General features: G+C 41.2%; 1 protein-coding gene across 1 annotated transcript in view; it reads left to right on the top strand.

Moving 5' to 3' along the window:
• The window catches only part of LOC109039248 (uncharacterized), a 58,912-nt gene that overhangs the window by 22,367 nt on the left and 23,602 nt on the right, over nt 1-12,943 (top strand). The window lies entirely within an intron of this gene.

Consider the following 12,943-nt stretch of genomic DNA (forward strand, 5'->3'; position numbering starts at 1 on the left):
CACACAGGGATAGGTTTACGAAACTTAACTTTTGCTAGTAGTGTTGACAGGACATTCCCAAAACAAGTGTTCAACACGAGTATACGCGTCTAATACACCCCTCTTCCACTGGCACGTTCACTTGATAGTTTTTATTGGTGTTTCAATACGAATGAGAAGGAGGCGGCAAAATACAGGTGGCCCATGGGCGGCAAGTAGGTAAATCCGGCCCTGACAGACCCATTACAGTATCAGTGCAGGAGCTCTTCAGTGTTGCCATTTTATTTTATCAAAAGATTTCGAAATAATGCCGATTCCTAGAAACATATTCCGATTTGCCAAAGTTCCGAGAAAATTCCGATTTTTCAAAAATCTCGGGGAAAATTCCGAAATACGCCCGGATTTAGTTCAGAGGATCGTCAAATTTGATAAAAAAAAACTCCCTTAGTTTGATCAAATATATGGTCAAACTGGCGGAAAGCCGCGAATTTCGAGGAAATTCCGAAAATAAGTGGAGATTCCGGGAAAAGTTCCAATTATTTGGAAAGTTCCGAATTTCGGAATTATTTCCGGGAAATGGCAGTACTGGAACTTTTAGAATATACTGGAAAAAAAACACATTAGATCTAGAGTCCAGACTCTTAAAAACATCGACAAGAAAAAAGTACTCTTGATTCAATCAGAATCTAGCTTAAATCAAGAACCAAGCCTCTTAATTTAAGCGGATTTCGTTTTGATTCAAGCAAAAATCCGATTGAATCAAGAGTATGTTTTCTTGTCAATGTTTTCAAGAGTCTGGACTCTAGATCCAATGTGTTTTTTTTTTTTTTTTGCAGTGTACCCTGTGTATTTGAAAGTAATGCCTCCCCCTTCCCCTAAAGTCACGTGACCATCGGACAAAGGACGTCGATGTAGTCACTACGTCAAACGTGTCAATTGAGAGTATTAGTGGGGAATTACGTGAAGTTGGATGCAAACAGTATCGAGAGATGAGTCCTGCCGTGCTGAGGAAAAACGCCGTACGAATCTTCAGGCGTTGCCAAATTTCCTTTGATAAAACACGAATTTCCTGGTAAACTTATGAATATTTGTCTTCCAATTTCTCAGATAATTTAGATCGCAATGTCACCCAAAGCTCCTGAAAGTTTCAAAGAAAAATTTTCATAACTTTCCTACTAAATGAACATTTTATCGGAGGGAAATTTGGCAACTCTTAAATGCTCATACGGCGTTCTTCCTTCAGCGCGGCAGAGAAGCAGAAGTGGCTGCGGAACTAAACGAGCAATTACGAAAGGAACTAATTAACACTCGGCCTAACGAGCGAGACAATCTTCGCGCAGAGGAGGATCAGAGCTCTTATCGGATATGATAATGATAGTTTTCTGTACGGGGTACGAATACAAGGAAGCAGAGCAATCGGCATGCATCTCCTGGCCTCTCCGACGGTTTGCACGAGAGCGCTAGGCAGGCGTCTCCAGAATGAGGGATGCAAATGGCTATAGACCGTCGCCTACACAAAAAAAACCCTGCACTTTTTGATTGGAATATGCCGCTTTCAGGGCTCGTTGGTGGTGATTGGCACCAGGAGAAATAAGACGTTCGACGGTTGAATTCTGAAAGAAATGCATCTCGCCAGGGTGGCATGAAACGTAAGGAAGAAATTAAAGATTGGAAATTTCAGTGAAATATTTCATGAAATTTCACGAGGCTGCGAAATATTTCATATTTTTCAGGAGCTAGAGTATGCAACCCGCACTTAAACACACAAAAATAGAAGAAAGTCACAATTTTTACATTTTCCGAAACATGAAAAGCCATGGGTATTTTACAATATCAGTTATAAATTTCTGAAATTTCATGAAATATTTCACGTGAAATTTCAAGATTTTATTTTTCATGAAATTTTGCCCCCCTGCATCTCGCAGATGTGCACTTTACCACCAGGAAATAACCGAAGGGGGATGGCCTGTTCCCCAGAAAGCTGCAACTTGGTCACCTTGAGAAAATACAGGCGGGTCCAGGGGTTGTAAAGGGCGGGCGTACACACTAGAGTCCCTTTACACTGAGAGTCAAGACAACACCCCCTCATGGAGTCACAAACAGGAATAAAGATTACAGAAATTGAACGTTTTTTGTAATCATTGATCGACCCATTCTCAAATTCCTCTCTCCGTCCCTTCTCTCATTCCGTTTGTTTCTTGTCGAACCCGTAATACCCTGGTCCATTCCAGATTACAATCTTTGCAATCGGAGGAAATGTAATCTTTATTCCCGTTTGTAACACTGTGAAGGCCTGAAATACGGGAACCTATCAGAAATGGATTCACATTGTCTTAACTCTTAGTATAAAGGGACTCTAGTACACCCCCCCCCCCCCACTCGACCGAAAAAACAGGAGAGGAAAGAAGGCAAGAGAGAAAGAAGGAAAGAAGAAGGAAGGGCACTTATATTTGAGTTATCAGGGTCAATGGCGAGGAGTGAATGGTGGTTATCGATATTTCCCCATTTGAAACCATGGTGAAGAATCGATCATTAAGGTGTTCGTTGCGAACACCCTGTTAATCGATCTTTTGCCATAGGTTTAAAAGGCAGATCAATCGATTTATCGCAAAGCACGCCACGCCACTGGACAATGTGTCCCTCATTCTTCCCCCGTCACTCAAGAAAAATTTCCTAGTTCCGCCCACGTGGAGATATACTTGCTAAACTTTCATATTCAAAGCGCGAGTCAGTTCTCAGTTTAATTCGGAGAACGTTGTTTGATTGATGAGATCAAAGTAGCAATTTCGCTCAGACATACTGCCGTGCTAAGGAGGAACGCCGTATGAGCTTTCAGACGTTGCCAAGTTTCCTTCGATAAAAACCGAATTAACTATGAAAATTTTGAATATTTTTTTCCAAAACTGTCAGACGATTTCGTACGCAATTTATCTAAAACATCTGAAAATTTCAAAGAAAAGGGACCATGTATATCACTGGAAAAAAAACACATTGGATCTAGAGTCCAAACTCTTAAAAAAATTGACAAGAAAAAATACTCTTGATTCAATCAGATTTAAGCTTAAATCAAGAACCAAGCCTCTTAAGTTGAGCGGATTTCCTTTTGATTTAAGCTTAAATCTGATTGAATCAAGAGTATTTTTTCTTGTCAATGTTTTCAAGAGTCTGGACTCTAGATCCAATGTGTTTTTTTTCCAGTGTACACAATTTAATCTAAAATATCTGAAAATTTCGAAGAAAAGGGAGCATGTATGTCGTCAAAAATACACGTTTTATCCAGGGAAATTTGGCAACTCTCGAATGTTCATACGGCGTTCTTCCTTAGCACGGCAGCATAGAGATACTGAAACGGAAGTTAATCACGGAGTCTGCAAGTAACTCTGCATGCGGATTCATACTGCCTTGACCCCACACGTGAGCAGTCGGAGCCGTCGTCTTCCAGCCGGTGCGGGTTCCATTGTCTCGTTGTCGACTGAGCTTCGAGCTTTCATTCACAATAATCGTGTGCGAGTAACAATAAATTGGAAACATTCCACGGCGTAAAAAAACCCACGAGTAGGAGTTCATCTTCAATCTTATTGAAGCGTTTGCCTAAACTTTTGGATTACCCATATCAGGCTCCCTAAGTGCGGGTCGAATGGAGATGTTGCATGTGTGAGGAATTTGCGATTTGACTGTTGATTCTTCTGTAAAAGTTCGCGAGAAACACGATGGTGCCACTGGTTTACTCTGATATCAACTCCCAAGCTCAAAAAAAGCTCTCAAGTTGAGGCCAAAATGGAGGGGATATCCCACGCTATCCTGAGAGTCCACCTCTACATCAAGACAAACTCTCCATGCAAAGATAGGGAGCAAATACATGACAGGGCTGCCTTTTATTTTGGGACTCCACAACTGAAAACACGGCAACCCTGCTAATGTATTTGCTCCCTATCTTTGCATGGAGAGTTTGATCTTGATGTAGAGGTGGACTCTCAGGGTAGGGTGGGATATACCCTCCATTTTGCCTCAACTTTAAGAGCTTCTTTTGAGCTTAGGAGTTGATTTCAGGGAAAACCAGTGGCCACTTCGTGTTTCTCGCGAACTTTTACGTGAGAATCAATAGTCAAATCGCAAATTCCTCACACATGCAACATCTCCAACGGTAAAAGTGCGTTACATCATACTTGAACGGCCCCTCAGTTGAATTTTGAAGAAGACTATCGCAAATTTGGGCGGTACTGCTCTTTCTGGTTCCTTTTTCGCATCATTCATTCAGTCGTGGCGCGCTCGGGATAACGCGCAGTTCTTGATGGACTGATGAGAGATGACTGGCACAGTTGACTAGTTTGATGAGGTCTTCTGTTCGATTCCCGACACGCGGCTCGGCGCACAGCGGATCGAGTCAATCAGAGAGCTCGGACATGAATTCTGCGACTAAAACTGCGAATTTTGACGTTTATTCCGTCACATTTTAAATTTTAAGGGGTGCTCCTAGTAGAAAATTTCACGAGGAAACCAATAGAGCTACCTTTAGAACCTCGAAGTATTGTACAAACGGAGTTTCAAGCGTTTAAAGTTTCCGAATTTTGTCCGACCTCTCCTTTTGACTCGATCCACTGTGCGGCGAAGGCCACCCGGTCCGCGCCCGCGATGCGCACCGCTCAAACGCCAAGACGCTCCTTCAGCTCTGCCGTGCTAAGGAAAAACGTGGTATCAGCCTTAAGACGTTGCTAAATTTCCTTTGATAAAACACGAATTTCCCAGTATAAACTTTTCAATATTTTCCTTCCTATTTTTTAGACAATTTTGTTCGGAATTTCATCTGAGGTTTCTCAAATTTTCAAGCAAAAATATCCATAACTTTCCTAAAAAATAACTATTTTTATCGAAATCACGAATTTTCAGGAAAATTTCATAAAATTTCTGAATATTTCTGCACGTATATTCTTATGAGCCTCAGGTTCCATGTCCAATCGTTGATACCGTCGTACTAAAGTAAGAACTCCGTAAGTGCCATCAAGCGTTGCCAAATTTCCTCCTACAAATCACGAATTTTCAGGAAAATTCTTGAATATTTCCCCTCCAATTTTTCACAGGATTTCGTTCGTAATTTGATCTGAAACGTCTGAAAATTTCAAGGAAAAATATACAAAACTTTTTTCAAAAATTGATATTTTCTAAGCATAAATTTGGCAACATTCAAATGCCTATACGGCGTGTTTACTTAGCACGGCAGAATAGCTCCATTCGATATAACTACGTTCATTTTAGGTCGAGTGCCCTCATCTTCATGCCTCTCAATTCATTGGCGGATCCAGCAAATTGGCAACATTGTCTTTTCTCAATTTAAACCTATTGAAATGTATCGATTATTGTTGGAGGGGCCAGGTGCCCCGGCAAGAATCGATTATTTAGCATAGGTTTAAATGGAGAAAATCCGGAGTTGCCAAATTTCTGGATCCGCCTTTGTCTCAATTTCTCGGAATTTTTTGCACTCCATTCGAAATTGTAACGTGGCCCTGAGATCTAAGCTGTTTTCTTCGGAATAAAAGAATTTTATCCAAAAAGAAGAGACAAAAACAACAAGAAAAAACAAGCTACTCATTCGTGGTAATCGCTGCCAAAAGCGGCGGCTCTTGTCCTGACCTTAATTTCTCATTCAATAATGAAGGATATTCGGTGATTGACCCGTCGACGTGAGGATGGCTCAAATGGACGTATTTCTGCCAAACAGTATTATGTGCATTATGACGTGAGCTCTGTCATGCATGTATTCCAATGGGTCTCAGGGCTCATGTCTTAATGCACATAGTTCCGTTTGGCAGGGATATGTCCAAATGATCTCGAGGCCTTGACATTTCATGTGAGCTCACAGTTAGTTTCGGTCGGTGACAACTGTAAGATACATCTGGTTTGGTTGTCCACAAATATAAACATCATATCGGACCTTTTTTGGAGGGAGGAGGGGGATGGGGGCTTTTTCTTTTTCAAAGTGCAGTGGTTTTAGAAAGTAGTTATAAGATGTGCAGTAAGTCTTATACGCGTATTGCTTAAGAGTAACTAGGATACGGAATGATCAGGAGATTATGGCGTTATACATCCTTAACAAATATCTGTAATAGCATAGCTGCATAGCCCGAATAGAAAATAAGAGTAGCAGATTAAATTGCGGGCCGAGTGGCAGCCCTTACTCTTACAAGTCGTCTCTGATTGGCGGATCCGCCTGGTGCCCATTTTCTGGGGTCCTCATGGAAAGTAACACGGGGTTCATTATTCATCGAAAATATATCGAGAACAACGAAAAATTTCGACGTCGGAAGATTTCAGATAAATCAATTCTCCAGATTTTTCTGAAGAGATTAATGGGTGACACATGACACTTTTTTTCTCAAAAACGCCGCATGGTTCGACCTGGAATTTCTTTTTACCTCTTTTCAACTTGAAATGTGACACTTGGTTTCATAGAAAACGGGTCGAACTGTACATTGGAAAAAAACACATTGGATCTAGAGTCCAGACTCTTGAAAACATTGACAAGAAAAAAAACGAGTACTCTTGATTCAATCGGATTTTTGCTTGAATCAAAACAAAATCCGCTTAAATTAAGAGGCTTGGCTCTTGATTTAAGCTTAAATCCGATTGAATCAAGAGTACTTTTTCTTGTCGATGATTTTAAGAGTCTGGACTCCAGATCCAATGTGTTTTTTTCCAGTGTATGGTGTTCTTGAGAAAAAAGCGTCATGTATTACCCATCAATCTCTTCAGAAAAATCCGGAGAACCGATTTCTGAAATCCCCGATTTGTCCTCACTTTTTATACATTTTCGATGGAAAATGAACCCTGTGTTATTTTTAACCCCGCGCTCATTTTCGTCAGCGTCGACTGGTCGATGAAACCACGTCACATCAGATTTGAGTTGAACTCTCGCAGAACATCGAGACTGACCCGGCGACCTCTGTTTATGAGCAGACACCATTTCGTCGAGAGGTCACCCGTGAGAAAAACTCGGGAAAAATAGTTTGATTATCGAGTCGGACCTGTTGACTTGCACACAGGCTGCAAATTGGAGACAGTGACACGGAGGACCTTTGACCCGAGGATTTATTTGTTCAGTGACTTCAACTCTAAGGCGCAGAAAGACCCCGTCATCCTTATTAAATTGCCCTAGCCGCACGGCGCACGGTGGATCGAATTAACGGGAGAGCTCGGACAAAATCTGGAAACTTTAAAAGCTCATCATATTGTATATAAGCTCCAAGACCTCCTAAATTTGCATATCTGGTAACGCTTGGTAGTAGCGATTTTCATGATTTCTGCGGCTTTCGACAGGCGATAGTCTCTAAATGAGCTCGCTGTAATTAATTTTTGGAGATATGACCCAGATTTTTTTATAATTGAGTATACCTGGGAGCTTAGAAAGGGGGCAAAATTGTACTAAGCGAGAAATTGTGAATCTTGGTCTGTTAGTAGGGTAAGGTAAGTGAATCGAAGGTATGCTCCTTTACTACAGACTATCCAAAAGTAACGAAACGCTCCGTTCCATTCGTTCCGTTTCGTTTCAGTCTTGGCCTGAAGTTGGAAATAAATGACTGTTTTCCTAGGGAGATTAGACAAATGAGAGTCGGGTATGAACATCCTTTCATTTTTTTTGGTCGTTCTTTTGTCGAAGCGGGCCTAAGAGAGGGCGAAGCGCCCTCCGGGGGTTGGGCCGCGTAGTGGCCAGAGGGCATAGCCCCCTAGTAACTTCTAAGCTTGTTAGCTCTTAAGCTTAGACCAAACTTTGAGATTTTAAATGTGGTTCCATTGGTTTCCTCCTGAAATGTTCTTTTTGAAGCACCCCTTAAAGTTGTGACGGAATAAACATCGAAATTTGCAGTTTTATCGTTAAAAATTTCAAATCCGACCTCCTTAACGGAGATATTGCAGTGAGGAATGGGCGATTTGACTGTTGATTCCTATGTAAAAGTTCGCGAGAAACACGATAGGGCCAATGGTTTTCTCTGAAATCAACTTCCAAGCTCAAATAAGCTCTCAAGGTGAGGCCAAAATGGAGGGGATATCCCACGCTATCCTGAGAGTCCACCTCTACATCAAAACAAACTCTCCATGCAAAGGTAGGGAGCAAATACATTGACAGGGCTGCCACTATATTTGAGGACTCTAATACTGAAAACACAGCATCACTGCTGATGTATTTGCTCCCTATCTTTGCACGGAGAGTTTGTTTTGATGTAGAGGTGGACTCTCATGATAGCGTGGGATATCCCCTCCATATTGGCCTCAACTAGAGAGCTTTTTTTGATCTTGGGAGTTGATTTCAGAGAAAACCAGTGGCCACATCGTGTTTCTCGTGAACTTTTGCATAAAAATCAACAGTCAAATCGCAAATTCCTCACACATGCAACATCTCCATTGACTCAATCCACTGTGAGACGTTCGCGAAAGTCATTTCCACACTTCTCTTTGACGAAGCACCAACTTATTGTCAGAGATTGACCACGGATTTATCTGCAAGCAATGAGATGCGAATGTGGAACAAGAATGAGTAAGCTGGATAAAAAAATATGCGAATGTCTTACGCAGATTTTGAAGTTAGGAGTGAATTTCGAACCCCCTCCCCTCTCAAAGCAAACAAAAAATGCATGTAAGCATGCATGAAATTAAACCGAAGAGATATGCCCATGGCGAAACTGCATAAATGCGTATCTCGGTTTACGGTGCCCAGAATTCTTGTCACATTTTATTTTCTGCGTGGAAACCTATTAAATGTTATTTTGTGAAAACTTTGGTGAAAGTCTCCATGTAAAGCAAAATATAGTCCAAAAAATAATCACGCTATTACATCCCTGAGCAACGAGGGAGCCTACACGTAAAAGTCGTTTCAATTGCATGCTTCTATTTTGAATTATTTATAAAAAGATGTCAATGAAGAGAAGAAAATTAGTCAGATTTTATTTAATGTTCGATCATTTGAAATGACAAAAATTCCAACAAACTGTACGAAAACTTCAAAATGATAAGTTGAAAACCGCCGTAAGTTTGAAGAATTGCACCTAACACAGTGCGGCTGGCGCACACGGCACAAAACGCATAGTAGCGCCTTACAAGACCGTAGGATACTTCATGCATTGGGCGTACAGCACGGTGCCGGTGCGCGCTGCGCGTGGCGCATAGTAGCGCCTTACAAAGCTGTAGGATACTTTATGCATTGCGCGTATACCACGGTGCGCACTCAAGTTGCTAGTCGTATTTTCTTGATCTGATCACCATTTCCGCGCAGTGTACACCGCGAGCTTACAATCCTGGGATCACGGGATTGCAGAGACTTTGCAATCTTGTATGTTTTCCGGTAAATATAGTTCACCAGTGAAAATGTTTCAAGTTGGAGTGCTGTTACGTTCGTTCCTCCGGAAAACTTCGACGTCGAACATGGGTAGCTTCCGAGGAGAGAAAAGGGACATTTCAATTTTACCATGAATGTAGCAAAATGTATGGGGAGACGTACTCTTGGTAACACAGTCACACAAAAATGAACTCTGGCAATCTAACCTAACCTCGGCAATTTTTGCAAAATGACTTAGGTACGCCCATGGCTAATTTAGAAAAATTAACGGGGGGAGGGGTAGTGCCTCTGTATGTAGATAGATACAAGACGTGTAATTTTTGCAGTAGTTACATAAATACATAACTAAATAAATAAATGAATCAATATATACCCTCTCGATATGCTCTTCGCTACTTTTCCGCTTTATTCAACGAAAAATCTAGCTTTTTTCCGCTCCAGCAAAGGTTGCACTAGACTCATCGTGGCATGGGAAAGAAACTTGCGCTAACTTAGCCAGTAGCATGGCGTGCTATATGCGATATATCGATTGATCTGCCATTTAAACCTATGGAAAAGTATCAATAAACAGGGTGCTCCCAACGAACACCTTGCTTAATAATCGATTCTTTACCACAGCTTCAAATGGGGAAATATCGATAATCGGTCATTTACGCCTTGCCACTTAACTTAATTTGATAAATCTGAGGTAGCCTTACCATTTGTAGGATTATAGATATCATTAGGATGAAATTTGGAGGGCACAGTCTAAGTATTCTCTAATGTCAGCGCCATGTTTTAATATCCAATTTCTATGAGAATATACGCCAGTAAATTGTCTTGAAATAGGTCGTATAATGATCAACTGCGGCCTCTTGAGCGAGTGTCGATATTTTATAGCTAAAAATCGAACAAGATCTCGCAGTTAAGTATGCAATCATAGGAAGGTAACAAATTAAAGCCGTATCATGATTACGTCTGAACAGGTTGCATTAATGCATATTGTGTCTCGCGTTCAAATTGGACATACTTCTGCCGAACGGAACTAAGTGCATTAGGACATGAGCCCTGAGACCCATAAGAATACATGCATAACAGGGCTCACGTCATAATGCACATAGTTCCGTTTGGCAGAAATACGTCCAATTGTGAGTACGTACGAGTAAAATTGGACGTATTTATGTTAAAAAGAACTATGTGCATTGGGATTGCGTGTGACATAGTTCCTTTTAGCATAAAGACGTCCAATTTAGAGGCACTAATGGAACTTGGTTCCGGCTCCCACGCATGTATTAATGTTGAGAAATTGACTACCGCACCAGAGGCGAGGCGTTAATGATCGATTATTATCGATATTTCTTCATTTGAAGCTGTGGTAAAGAATCGATTATTAACGTGTTTGTTACGGACACCCTGTCTATCGATCTTTTATCATAGGTTTAAATGGGAGATCAATCGGTAGATCGCAAAGCACGCCACGCCGCTATACTGCACATCGAACAACATTCGTTTCACACAAGGAATTGAACGTGTGGTGAGAAAAAATAACATAGTAGAGAGTACCGTTCACTAACTGAGAAAAATTCAGGAAATATCGACTTTTTGCTTAACCAATTTAACTTTTCTGCCCCAACGCTATTTTATATATTTACCTATGTGGAGTTTTATTGTCTCTTTAATATGACTCAATATAAGCACATTTTATGCGAATTCTATACTTTTGTCTTGCTCATAAATCCCATTCTTACTTATATTCTCTATTTCTTTATTTCTTTATTTATTTGTTTATACGATTTTCCCCACTATTTTTTTCATAGGTACGAATATTCGAGAAAATATTCTTTAGAGACAGGGAAAAATCGCAATTTTGCTTACCCACGACAATGATTAGTATTTTCCAAAAAGTGAAATTTGACAGCTTATATGCAACTTTGCGAACCGAAATACGTGGATTTGCAGTTGCATCTTGCTTCGTCTTTTTGATGCTCTCCTTTTCGGCATCCTCAAGGACTGGGAGTTCTTAAAGAACCAAAACGCCTGCAATTTTTCGGGTATGCAATGTAGACAACTTTAGAGCAGGAACAGTTGCGTTCTTCATAGGGTTTACTAACAGCATTTCACGAGCCTTGTCCACAACGCTCTTGGGAAATGCCCATGGCTCATGGGTTAGCTCCAGTGGCGTGCGGTGGGTTTAGTGACAGGGCAAGCTCTAGCGTTCGCCATCCCGGGGGGGGGGGGGGGGGGGGGGTTAACGTAGCCTCCCTAGAAAATTCTTAAAATTTTACTCTATTTGCTCTCTTTTGCGGATGAAATCTGATGGAACGTCTTGAAAAACTCAAATTTCTTTCTCTCTTATTTATGATTTCGTTTACTCAACTTGTTTCGAATTTTATTGAGCATTGGAGGACGGCTCCATGCTCTTAACTCCTAATTTTGCCACTTATTTGAGGTATCATAGTCTTTATTCTACGGCATTTAGAATTTTTTGAGTTACTTAAATTCCCCCCCCCCCCCCCCAAAAAAAAAAAAACAGCTTTCTGCGTTTAAAACATGATTGAGAATTGTCAAATTCATTACCAATATATCCGAGTGAGCGACATATTATAGAATTTAAGGGCATTTGGCAATTACAACCGCGACGGAAAGAGGGAACAAGATAGCGCATCGGAGGCAGAGGCAGCGCGCTGCGATGACGGGCCAAGAGAAGCGAGCTGCGATCGCGCAGCGAAGAGCTGGGCCTCGGAACGTACCGCACTCCCCGCCTGCCTTGATTTCGCCGCTGAGCAGTGGCGCTCCGCTCAGCTGATCGCAAGCGATTCTCCAGCGCATGAGTTGGCCCGTGTTCAGGCCGCGCAGCGCGCTGCGCCACCTCCATCCTCTCTGCCGCTTTCCTACTTTAGTGGCTCTATACGTATTTCTGTCTCTTTCTCTTTCTATTTTTAATGCAATTTTCTTACTGAACACCTTTCATAAATTATATTTGCTAAAATGTAAAACATGTTAAAGGTGTAATTTTCTTCTTTCTCTTGAAATCTTTGGGCAAGCAGTGCTTGCCTTGCTTATCCGGACCGCACGCCACTGTGTTAGCATAAAGTTGTCTCTTAGTTCCGTTTGGTAGAATGTGAAATCCCGCTTTTCCATTTCCCCAAAGGGAATCACGCCCACTTTTCTGCCGCGATAGCGAAGAGAGAAGTGAGTGTAAAAATGAAGTTTTGAGAAAACAGGCTCAGAAGCTTCTGATCGGAAAATTTTATTGAAAGAAGCCTCCGTTCTTTGTCAAATTGCCACTAAATGTCCGAAAGACTTCTAGAAATCGGTTTGGATGATTAAAAATCGACTGATTGTATTTCAATTACATAAAAAAGGCATTTTTCATTTTCATGCTCGGTTATTGTTAGGCAAAACAGCCGTAAGTGCTATCTTCTGCATCCTTTCATGGTTGCATTTTGGACACACAACAAACTCATTTTCAAGTTAGAAATTGTCAGAAGAGGGCGGCACTTTACTTGAAAGCACTGTTTTCATTGGCTCTCTGGAGAAACATTGTCACTTACTGCTGTCTTGCCTAAAACTAAGTCATTTTTTGCGCACTTACGGATTTTTCATGTGTCTCGTTTTCATTAAATTAGGATGAATTTTCCTGTTTTAGCTGGCTCAGTA

This window comes from Bemisia tabaci, chromosome 9 (assembly GCF_918797505.1).
Source record: "Bemisia tabaci chromosome 9, PGI_BMITA_v3".
NCBI classification, from domain to species: Eukaryota; Metazoa; Arthropoda; class Insecta; order Hemiptera; family Aleyrodidae; genus Bemisia; species Bemisia tabaci.